The sequence below is a fragment of the Nyctibius grandis genome, chromosome 32, assembly GCF_013368605.1.
Source record: "Nyctibius grandis isolate bNycGra1 chromosome 32, bNycGra1.pri, whole genome shotgun sequence".
Lineage (NCBI taxonomy): Eukaryota > Metazoa > Chordata > Aves > Nyctibiiformes > Nyctibiidae > Nyctibius > Nyctibius grandis.
The window spans coordinates 3262788-3273205 of record NC_090689.1 but is presented as its reverse complement, the minus strand read 5'-3'; the positions used below and the strand labels follow the sequence as shown (position 1 = coordinate 3273205).

Genomic DNA, 10418 nt, shown 5'->3' with positions numbered 1-10418 from the left:
CAGTCAGGCGAGGTAGGCTGATACTCTAATTGTAATCACAGGGTTTGTCAGCTCGGGTTCATTTCTCATACTCCATGTGCCACTTATCCCAAGTGAACTGGTGCACAGTAAAGTCTAGAAGGTTTTTTTATGTTGTAGCATTTTTGTATTTGTACACTATTCATTATGCATCTCAACATCCCTAATTTAACTCTGGGTGTTCACTGAGCAAAACTGCTCTGAGCTTTCCACAGCAGTCAGACCACAAAGGGAAGCAGCCTGCTACTATTTACAGGGTAAGTAGCAGCAAGTTAATGCTTAACTATGTTACTGTAATTTTATTCAGTCCTTCAAGACTGTTTAAAAAACATGTGACTGAAGCACAGCTCTCTTCCACCACACGACTAGCGCGTGTTTGCTTATGGACTGGGCTTTGCAGTCACAGTCCCTTGCCCTGACGTGCTCGTGCATGTCTCTCATGTCTGTATGTCCAGTCCTACAAGAGAGGACCTGCACTTCTCTGAAGTGACCGAATGCACACCCTGTCCTGCGTGACAGGCGAAGGAACTGTGAGCCTGAGAAGGGAGAGTCCCAAGAAACAGGCTCAGCTCAGTGGATTGTTTAGGTGGGAGGTGTTTGCCCTTTTGGCTGTTGCCCGCATGCACTGACCAGTAATTTCTTTTTTCCTGAGCTAACAATGGTAATTTAGAGCCATGGAAGTAGTTCAGTTTTCCTCTCTAGAGAAATAAGAATGAAAGGCATCCTCAGGGGCTGTGGATGACAGAGTGGCTTCCCTCTGAGAAGAAAATGAGAAGACAACTTCCCTGTAAAGTGCTTTCTAGTACTTTTAGAAGATACTGAAAGATTTGTAGCACATTTAGACAATACTAAAATGAAGAACAGCAAAAGGGAGACATCTGTAGCTGACTTCTGGGGCAGGATTGTGTGGCTGAGAAGGGACGTAGAAGGGAGAAGTGGGAGGTAGTGTACATGTTAGTGAAGGAGAGGAAGATAAACTGGAGGTGCGAGAGGAAATCTGGTGTGATCCAGCTGACACGGTGAGATGTCCCTGTAACCATGAGAGAGCACGGGGTCGCAGGCTGGTGTGCATGTGTATGACTGAAGGAGGACACTGCTGCAACCACCTTAGAAAAAGACCCCGTGAGGCTGGCCTAAATATCACAGGACTTACCTGCAACACCGTTTTGGTGCCTTTGGGCACCTCCTCCCTCAGTATTGTGCCTGATAATTGCAGCAAAACACACTGAGGTGCGGCGGTTGCCTTCCCCAGTTGCACTTTGGCTCTTCTCCCTTAGTTTTTACCTTTCTCGGAGGCACCCATCGCGCTGCCTTGCCGGAGGGCTCTACTGACGGCCTCGAACCAGAGGGCTGAAAACCCGCCGAAACCAAGAGATGAAGCAACCGCGTTGCTGGATTTCTCGAGTGGCTGAGGGAGAACAAAAACCACGGCCCGGGACGCCGGGTGAACCGCAGGCCCGGGCCGGGCGGCGCTGAGGGCCGGGAGGGACCCGGCGCTGAGGGGAGGGAGGGGCGCGGCGCGGGCACGCGCGCGGGGGCAGCCCCCCCCCCTCAGCCCCGGCCAGGGGCGGCGGGCGCGCGCAGGGGCGCTCCCCCCTGCCCTCCTCTTCCTCCCCCTCAGCGCGGGCAGCGCCATTCCGCAGCCGCCCCCTCACAGCCCGGCCTCGACCTGCGCGCCCAGGGCCGCCCGCCGTGCGGTGCTGTGCGGTGCGGTGCCTCCGGGGCGGGGCCGGGCCCCCCGCCGCGCGGAAGGGGCCGGCCGGGGCGGGCGGCAGAGCGCGCCCGGCGGCGGGAGCAGCGGCGCCGGCATGGGACGGGGCGCTGCCCCGGCGGGTAGGTGCGGGGCGCCGTGAGGGGGGAACCGCCGTGGCAGCGCCCGCGGGGCCTGGGGCAGGGGCGGGCCCGGGGCCCGGCGGGCTCTCCCCGGCCGGGGGGCAGCGGTTGCTCCCCTCAGGGCCCGGCGGCGGGGGCAGGTGCCGGGCGGGCCCCGGGGTGGGGGGACCGGTGCGTTGTGTGTGGGTGGCGAACCGTCCCGCCGGTGGCGCGGCGTGTGTCGGGGGTCGCGGTGCCGGCGCTGACAGGGGCCGGGGGGGAGCTGCGGGCCGAGCGGCCCGGCCCGGCGGGGGCCGCCGCCCCGGGCTGGGGTCTGGCGGGGAGCGGCGGTGGCGTGGGGGTGTTTCGGGGAGGGCGGCGGGGGCAGGCGGGCTGAGCCGCGGGTGTGGGCAGCGGGGACTGAATGGAGTTACCAGGTAACGCACAGGGTGGGGAAGGAGGAAATACTTCTCGCATTGCACGCGTTTAAGTTGTGGAAACCGCTGCTGCGGGGTGGCGTGGAGGCCGGGGCTATAAATTGTCTGAGCAGAGGTTTGACAAAGTGCTGAGAGGCATAACGGCTTTTAAGGACAGTGTGCTGGGTGTAGCTTCCAGTTCGGGATGGCCCGAAGCTGTTAGTTGTTGTAAAGCGGGAGGTTAACACCGGTGAAGGATCACCTCTGCTTGGGCTGTTCTTTTTTTGTGAACGTTTGCCACTTGCCCCAGGACCCTGGGTAGCTGGAGCTCTGAGCTTCTTCAATCCAGCTGTTAATATATGGTCATGAAGGTAGGATTTAAATTTTTTTTCTGAAGTATTCCTCCATGAGCAAGAAAGGGAACAGCTTTGGCTACAGGACTCCTTGCTTCACGGGCAGACAAATCCAAGATTAACTTGGGCATTAACTTGTAAAACTGAGATTTAATAACTAATGGAATAACTTACCAAAGGACGCGTTCCTACTGGAGTAATTCTCTCTGAAGGTCATCACAGACTGTGCTGGTCTCAAGTAATGTAAATATTTTCAAGTCCAGGACTAATTTTATTACCTCTGTTCTTCACACTAAAGAAGGAAGCCCTGGAAGACGTGCTGTTCTGTGCCCCCATCTTTCCTGTAAAGGCAGGCTAGCAGCGCAAAGGGAAAAATTAAAAAGAGGCAGGTAGTCCCCAAGCTGTTTGAAATGCTCCCTGAAAGACTGGGTACATTTTTGGTGGTGGTGGTCTCATGGCTTTACTCATGTGATCTGATGCTGGCTTCAGGCAATAAATTTTCCAGGTATTTACTTAAAATAGCTGCCTCCTCTCTTAATTATTTCTTGTGAATCTCAGGCTTGGTAAGTCTGCTCTCACAGGTGATGTGGGGGGAAGTTACTTTCATGAGAACTATGAGGAGATTGTCATTACTATTAGACTTTTCTCAGTTTTGTAAAATTATGTATTTAATGTCTGCTGGATTCTGAGAAGTTGAAGCAAGAGACAGTGGTTTGGTTTTTTTTTCAGTATTTATGTATCTGGAAACAGTAACTGTGTATCAGATGAGACTGATTTACGTTTGACTTCATATAAAATAGAAAAGTTTAAGTTCTCTGATGGCTCATAGCCAGTTTCCACTACCTAGAGCTTTGCAACCACGGTCATGCGTCATATTATTTTGTACTCATAATTTGCACAGAGGTGTAATGTTAAAGGTAGCTGTGGGCAGAGTGCCTCAGGTTAAAGCTGACTGATGTGTGACTGCCAAACTGCAGAGATTTGCTGGTAAAGCATCTTATTATATTGCCTTCAGCTGCAGCCTGTGGAGCAGGTGATGAATATTGTGGCTCAGGCAGCTCAGCAATCTCTGTAGTGGAGCTCTGTGGTCTAACACTCACTGCTGGTAGCCCTGGGGCTGTAAATATGATGCTGCACTGTGGAATTTGTGTTTTCCTTTTTTTTTTTTTTTTTTGGTAAGGACCTTTCTCTGTCCTTCCCGCAGATACCTCTCCCCCTTTGAATTACACAGAAAACATGACTGCAAACAGTAACTCTGAACTCAGTATATCTTGGTCCAGCATAGAAGTTGCTGTGCAGTCTCGATTCATTTCCTTTGTTTTAAAGGATAAAACATAAATGTTTTCCAACACTGTTTTTACTTCTATGATTGCATGCTGTTCTTCCCCCATAAGAATAGGTTTTCTCCTGTTACACAGAACTGAACTTTGCTGAAGACTAAATTAGAGCTTGGATCTTGTGCTCCAATTCTGGCAGAAACCGTACAGCAAAGTAGAACTGTGGAAGGAAAGGGATTTTCTCATTCATAATTAAGGTAGTTAAGTGCTGTCTTAAAGAGCTGGCTTCTTGTGTGTTATGGGACAAGATTCTTCCACCAGACCTCACTGTTTTATTTCCTCTGCTGCTTATGTCCCTGGATCTGATTTGCAGAATTTCTGATGTACAACTGCAAGGGCAGGTGCAGCTGAGCAGGTGCTGTGCTTTGACCATATGAAACACGCTGTAATGTTACATACTTTGGAAAATCAGGCCTTGGGCACCAAAAACTGAAGTATTCTCTTTGCCATATTTCTTGCAGGGTAAAATGAGGATACTAAGTTAATGTTTAAGTAGTGTGTAAGTACTATACTGATGAAGAAATTAATAGTTCTGATTGCAGACTAGTGTATGAATAGGATGCAGTAAGCAATACCTGAGGTCATGTGTGTAACAAGCAAGCTTGTTAAAAATGGCTATTCATTTTAATGAATATTCAGATTCATTAATGTGAATGCTGCTGTTTGCTCAAATTAGAGTAAGGGAATCCTTACATTTAGCTGGTTTTCTGTCTCTTGTGCGTATAATTTATCTTTTTAATCTACTTCTGTTTAAATACACAGGGAAAAAGAGAGAAATGAATGGAAGTTCTTTTTTTGTTTGTTTTGTAAAGCTCCTTGGGCTAGTAAAGATCCATGGGAAATTACTTCCTCTGTCTTACTGGGATGTCAGGCTAAAACACCCTTAATTTTCCTTGGCAGAGGAAAGGGGATAGAAAACTTAAGCTCCCTTAAATTACGTGTTGCTTTGATCACGCTGATCTGTGCCTCTGGTGTAGCTTATCAAAGTCATAAGCAGTAAAAGCTGTAGCCGTGCCAAACTTCTTGAATGCTAGGACATGCTGCACCTTTTGGTGTAATTCGTTATGTTTCGACAGCTGCTCCTCTTCAGAGCGTGAGATGGAGGCTGGCAGGAACGGGCTTGTGGAAGGTATGACTGGTGGAAATGACGGCTTGCTTTTTCCCCCTGTGCTTATGCCTCGGAGGAGAGGATGAGCACGCAGCACAGAGTGGGAACGTTTCTCCCCAGCTTGGCATTGCACTGTTCTCATTGCTAACCTATGGAAGAGCTCCAGGGCTGCTCCATCTGGGGCCAGGTATGGGCTGGGAACTGAGACTACCCTGGAGGAATGGACTGTCACCTTAGACAAAGAGAACTTTACCAAGAATCTTGAATGCATGAGGAAATAAGTGAATGAAGAGTAGTGCGATACAGATAAGACACAAAGTCAGATAGGACAGCAATGAGAAATGTATGAGCTCTGAATAGATGGGTAATGAATGAAAAAAATGTTCTTTATTTGTTATTAAATTAAAAATTTATTTTACCCTGCAGATCACTAACAGACAACTAGTCTGCTACAGGAGAAATTTTACTTAACTTGCAAGTAAGTTTCCAAGATGGTTTCAGGGAATCTGTAGATGGCAACCTCAGTATCAGCAAAGGTTAATGACTGAGGTAATGCTATCTTGGACACAACTCTTCCTTTGTTATCTTAACACTTTGCACAAATTAAAGTGATTTTTAGTGAAATAATTGGATACTGTTAATACTAAATTAACCGATTCCAGGGAAAATAAATGTATTTTGCTAATATGAAATTATCTTTTTCCATATAAGGTTATAAACAGCCAAGAGACACATTACTTAATCAAGCTCTTTCTGACCTCTGCCCTGAGCCTTGTTAAGTATGTGCATTTGAATCTTGTTCACCTCTAGTGTGTTCTGGTTGGTAACCTTATTTTCTGTAAGCATGACAAAGCTCAGGCTTATTCTTCCTACGATCTTTTTTAACTCGTGCCTTGCTGAGCTTCAAACATGTATATTAGTGTATTGGGGGCCTGCTAAATGAGCTACAGTTAAATTATAGTTCTATACAGACATAGCGCTGGAACAATAATTGGTTGGCAAATTATTTATACTTAACAGACTGGTGTTATGTGGAAAAATTGTGTGAGCTTTCACTCGCTTGCTGTCTCATCTGTATAACTGGAAACCAGTCTCCTGGGACACAAATTCCTGTCTGGTCAGTTTGAGTTCCAAGTCTCTGTGCAAAGGGAAAGTTGAAGAAAGGTATTTCAGAAAAGCTGAAAGGGGTGAAATCTATCTTGATGTTATTAACTATCCTCCTCCTCACCTGATACCTATAATGACAAGCTTTGCAAGGCCCATATGTTGGTTCTCCACAGCACAGTTTCTAGTATACTTGTGTTCAAAGACCCTGTAACTGTTGTTTGTGAAGGGCATAGAAGCACTAGAGTATTCGATAACACTGTGACTTAACCTGAAGAATGACACTGAGTAATACTGCATTCACTCACTGCAAGTCAGTATTTTAGAACAGTAGTTTAGAGTCTAGTGCCAGGTTTATTTTTAAGAAGCAGTGTAGACGAACGTTGATACCAACCCAAATCTGTGAGTGTTGGGTTTGCTTTACGTTGCTGCTGTAAATGTGGAGAGGTTGTATTTAAGTTGGCAATGGGGGATTTTTAAAAATTTTTTTAGTGTAAATCTACTGAAACAGATTTCCTAATGTAAAAATTTACTTCTCCAAATCCATACTGACTGCAAAGCGGTAATTATCATCCTGTCACTGAGGGTGATTCTCAAGGTCATGTCTACTTGGAAGCCTGCCTTGGTAAGTGCTACATTGCAGTGACCTTCATGGTTCACTGCAAGAATGCTGAAGTCCAGCTTCAGCTGGTAAAGTTAAATGATCTGAAGCTGTATGACAAGAAGGCACAGGAGACAAATGAGCAAGAATTCTGCTGTTTCTGGATTCTCAGAGAAGAGTTTAACAAACTCCTTCATTAATGCTTCCTAAAGGAAATGAACTGCCATGGAGTAGGAGTGCAGCTTTTTTGGTAATTAATGCCTGGTTAAAGTGTAGGAAGAACTGTCAGTTTTTCTAGTGAAGAGTGATCACTAGTGGAATCCCAGGGGGGATCTGTGTTCAGGCTTGTGTTGCTCAACATAGCTATAAATGATCTGGAAGAGAAACTGAGTAATGAAGTGACAGTATATGCTGAGAGTCACAAAATTAGGGTAGCAGGAACAAAAGGTGATTGGAGTTGCAGAAGGTTCTCACAGTACTTTGTTGTAGGCAAGTGGTACTTGATACTAGTAGATATAAAATAGTGTGCGCAGGGAGAAACAACTAACTGTGTGTGCAGTGATGAGCTCTTAAGAATCTGTGCCATTCAGGAAAGAGATCTTTAAACCAATGCAGATAAAACTCTGTGAAGCTCTCTTGGCAGCAGTCAAAAAAAAAAAAAGGCAAATAGAAATGAGAGAGGTCCCTAGGAAAGGGAGAGGGAGCAAGACAGAATGCCGTGGTATAAATCCATGGTATGTTTGTGTAATGAGTAACGTACCCCCCTGAAAGTTAGGGGCATTCTCCCCTCTCCAAAGATTAGGGAATAACACAGAAGAACGTGGTTGAAGCAGCTTTTGTAAAAAGAGTAACCAAATAAACTGGGGCTTAGCCTGGAAAATACACCATTGGAAGTAGGGAATATGAAGCAATTCTTCCCTGTTTATTTTGTCACACAAACATGGCAAGAATGAAAGGGCATCAAGTGGTGCCCAAGCAAAAGGTGGTAACTTTTGACAAAGTATTAAAACATGACCCCTTGATTCCCCAGAACCTTTCGGGGTCCACAGCATCCTTTGATGAGAAGTTTCACAGGTTTGCTGCGCGTGTGCTTGTTTTAACCTGCTTCCCGTAGCATTGCTTGATCTCACCTAGTTCTTGTGTTGGAGGAGGTGGTGAGCAGGCAGACCTTATCTACCCTTTCCACTCCATTCATGATTTTGTAGAAGATTATCATATTCTTCCAAAGTCATCTCTCTTCCAGTTTGAAATGCCTGGTGCTGCTCAGTCATTCCTCACAGACAAGCTGGTCAAGATGTTTGGATCATTCTTGTTGCCCATCTCCTAACCTTTCTTCTGAGAATGAAGGAAAGGGCAATAGTATCAGTGTTTCCCCTTGAGAGAGAGGTAGCAAGAGGGGCAGAAGGTATGAATTTAACGCAGGTGGTTATGAGAATGTATTATTTGAAAATAGTGAGGCTTGGAAGGGGAGAGCACTGTACAGTGATAATACTAGTTTTTGAAAGGCAGTTCAAAAATTCATTTCTGAATGTGGTTCTCATCTGTTCTGGATATTGTGCACAGTTTGGGTTCCTGCATCTTAAAGTGTGTAGTTGAACCAGAAAAGCTTATAAGGGGCAGTGGAGGTGATCAAAGGTGCAAAATGGCTTCTGTACAAGAACAACTGAGGAAGCGAGGACTAATAATCCTGGAAAAGAGAAGGCAGAGGGATGACGTGGGATTCTGTGAACTCCAGAATGCTGTGGACAGTGTGCATACGGGGCTAGTGTTTGTGCTCTGTGTCAGTACAAGATCTTGGCATGTTGAAGCTGGTGAGTGACAGAATTGAAAGGCGTTGTAGGTGGTGGAATGTCTTATCAAAAGATGCTCTGGATGCAAAACGTTTCTGTGGCATGCAGGGGATGCCCAAGCACATGGGAGGGAAATCCTTTGAAGGTTACTACATACGCAGAAACCACATCCAGCTTAACAATTCTGATGAGCTGAAAACAGTTAGGGCCCAGGAGAGTACTCCTAGGAGATGTCGTATATCTTTTTCTAATACTATTCCTTGAGCATTGTCATGTAGCCACTGTTGGAGACAGATGCAGTTGTTCCTGTGTTCTTGTTTAATCCTGAAGGATGGGATTCATCTAATGTAACTTGTCATCTCAAAATTAGATTGTTTTTTAAGCTCAGTGGGCTGATTTTCTTTGAGGTGCCTGCCTTTCTGCATTGCCTACAGAGAGTACCTAACACTTCATTTCTAGGTAGCTAGCTTAAAATAGATGAATCCCCCATCTCTTTTATGTTTTGATAAGAACAGTAATGAATTAAAGACAGAATTCATAAAAGAACTATAGCAATGACTTTGAAGACATCTCTCTTCCAGGCTCTGTCTGGCAATCCTGGAAAAGGCTAAGAGGTGGTTTGGTTATAGTTTGTCAGTACTTGTAAGTGAGGAATACATCTTCCTGAAAGCTTTTTTAAGTGAGCTTAAGAAAGCCTGATACCTGTTTGCTGGAACTTGATGATGAACACACTCAAATTGGAAATAATGACCCCTTTTCTATAGTGCATGTAATTAAATATTGAAGCACTTGAGCATGTGAAGAAACGTGCTCTGGTTCAAACAGGAGTTCTCAGTTTGACTAGGTCAGATCCTCTGAGCTGGGTTATGAGGGAAGTCAGGATTTGGAGCCATCACAGTCTGTTGCAGTCTCTAAAAGCATGAAATAGCTTGGTACTAAAACCTCTCAAAACTAAACTCGAGATGCTTTGCCAGTGTCAGTGGTATAAGAACCTCTAATCCTAAAACTTTACAGGTGCGATTGTAAATGGTTTCTTTCACTCTAGCTGCAATGTATGCATGTGTGTCAAATTCCCACTGGTTGTGAGGATTGAGAAGTTACCACAGCTGCAGTTCCCATCTAAGTCCTAGGTAGAAAAAAGTCCTTTTGGATTAATGATGTGTGCTGCCATTAAGGACGTCAAAATGTTATAAGCTGTAAATATATAAGAAATACAGGACACAGGAGCAACCCAGATGATTAGATTCTTCTGAACTTCTTCAGTATAGAAGGAAAAGTTACTCTTTTTAGTCTCCTGTTCAAACTGTTTTGGAAAGTAAATTGTTCAAACGATAGCAAATTGTAAATCAGTTCCTTTGTGATGGAGTTCAAAATAATTCATGTAAATGGCTCATTGTAACATTTCTGCTGAATTCAGCAGTGGATTTGTTACAGCAGTTTCTTACCACGGCTACTGCTGATGTGATTCTACTGTAGATGGAGCATCTAGTGATGTGTTTAACACTTGATTTTCAAATATTTTTGTAGTGACTGTATATAATGCTGTATAACATCCCTAGTGGTCATATGAACCCTGTCAATTCTGGCAATGGTTGACTGGGCCATTGGAGCAGCGACCACTTGGCGGTGTGATCAGAAACCCTTTGGATTTCGTGGAGCGTGGCTCGGTGTCAGCTCCTTTACGAGCTGCAGGCTGAGTCAGTCACCTCATCTGTTCCCGTCAACATCCTCAGAGTGTGCATTTGTAGTCTGCTTTTGACTCTTAAAATTCACCATGTTCTGACTTGAGCTGGGTAGTAAGAAAAATAACAATACATCTCAGGGTCCAGTACCATTCTGTAGTGGGTTTTAAAATTAAAGACTTTGAGTAGAAGATTAA

General features: G+C 45.3%; 1 protein-coding gene across 2 annotated transcripts in view; it reads left to right on the top strand.

Moving 5' to 3' along the window:
* The first annotated feature begins 1772 nt into the window (after positions 1-1772).
* The window catches only part of PPP2R3A (protein phosphatase 2 regulatory subunit B''alpha), a 61094-nt gene continuing 52448 nt past the window's right edge, over positions 1773-10418 (top strand). For both annotated transcript variants that reach the window (XR_011049887.1, XM_068420995.1), the window contains exon 1: positions 1773-1851. The gene's annotated coding sequence lies outside the window, so the exon portion shown is untranslated. The remainder of the gene's footprint in view (positions 1852-10418) is intronic.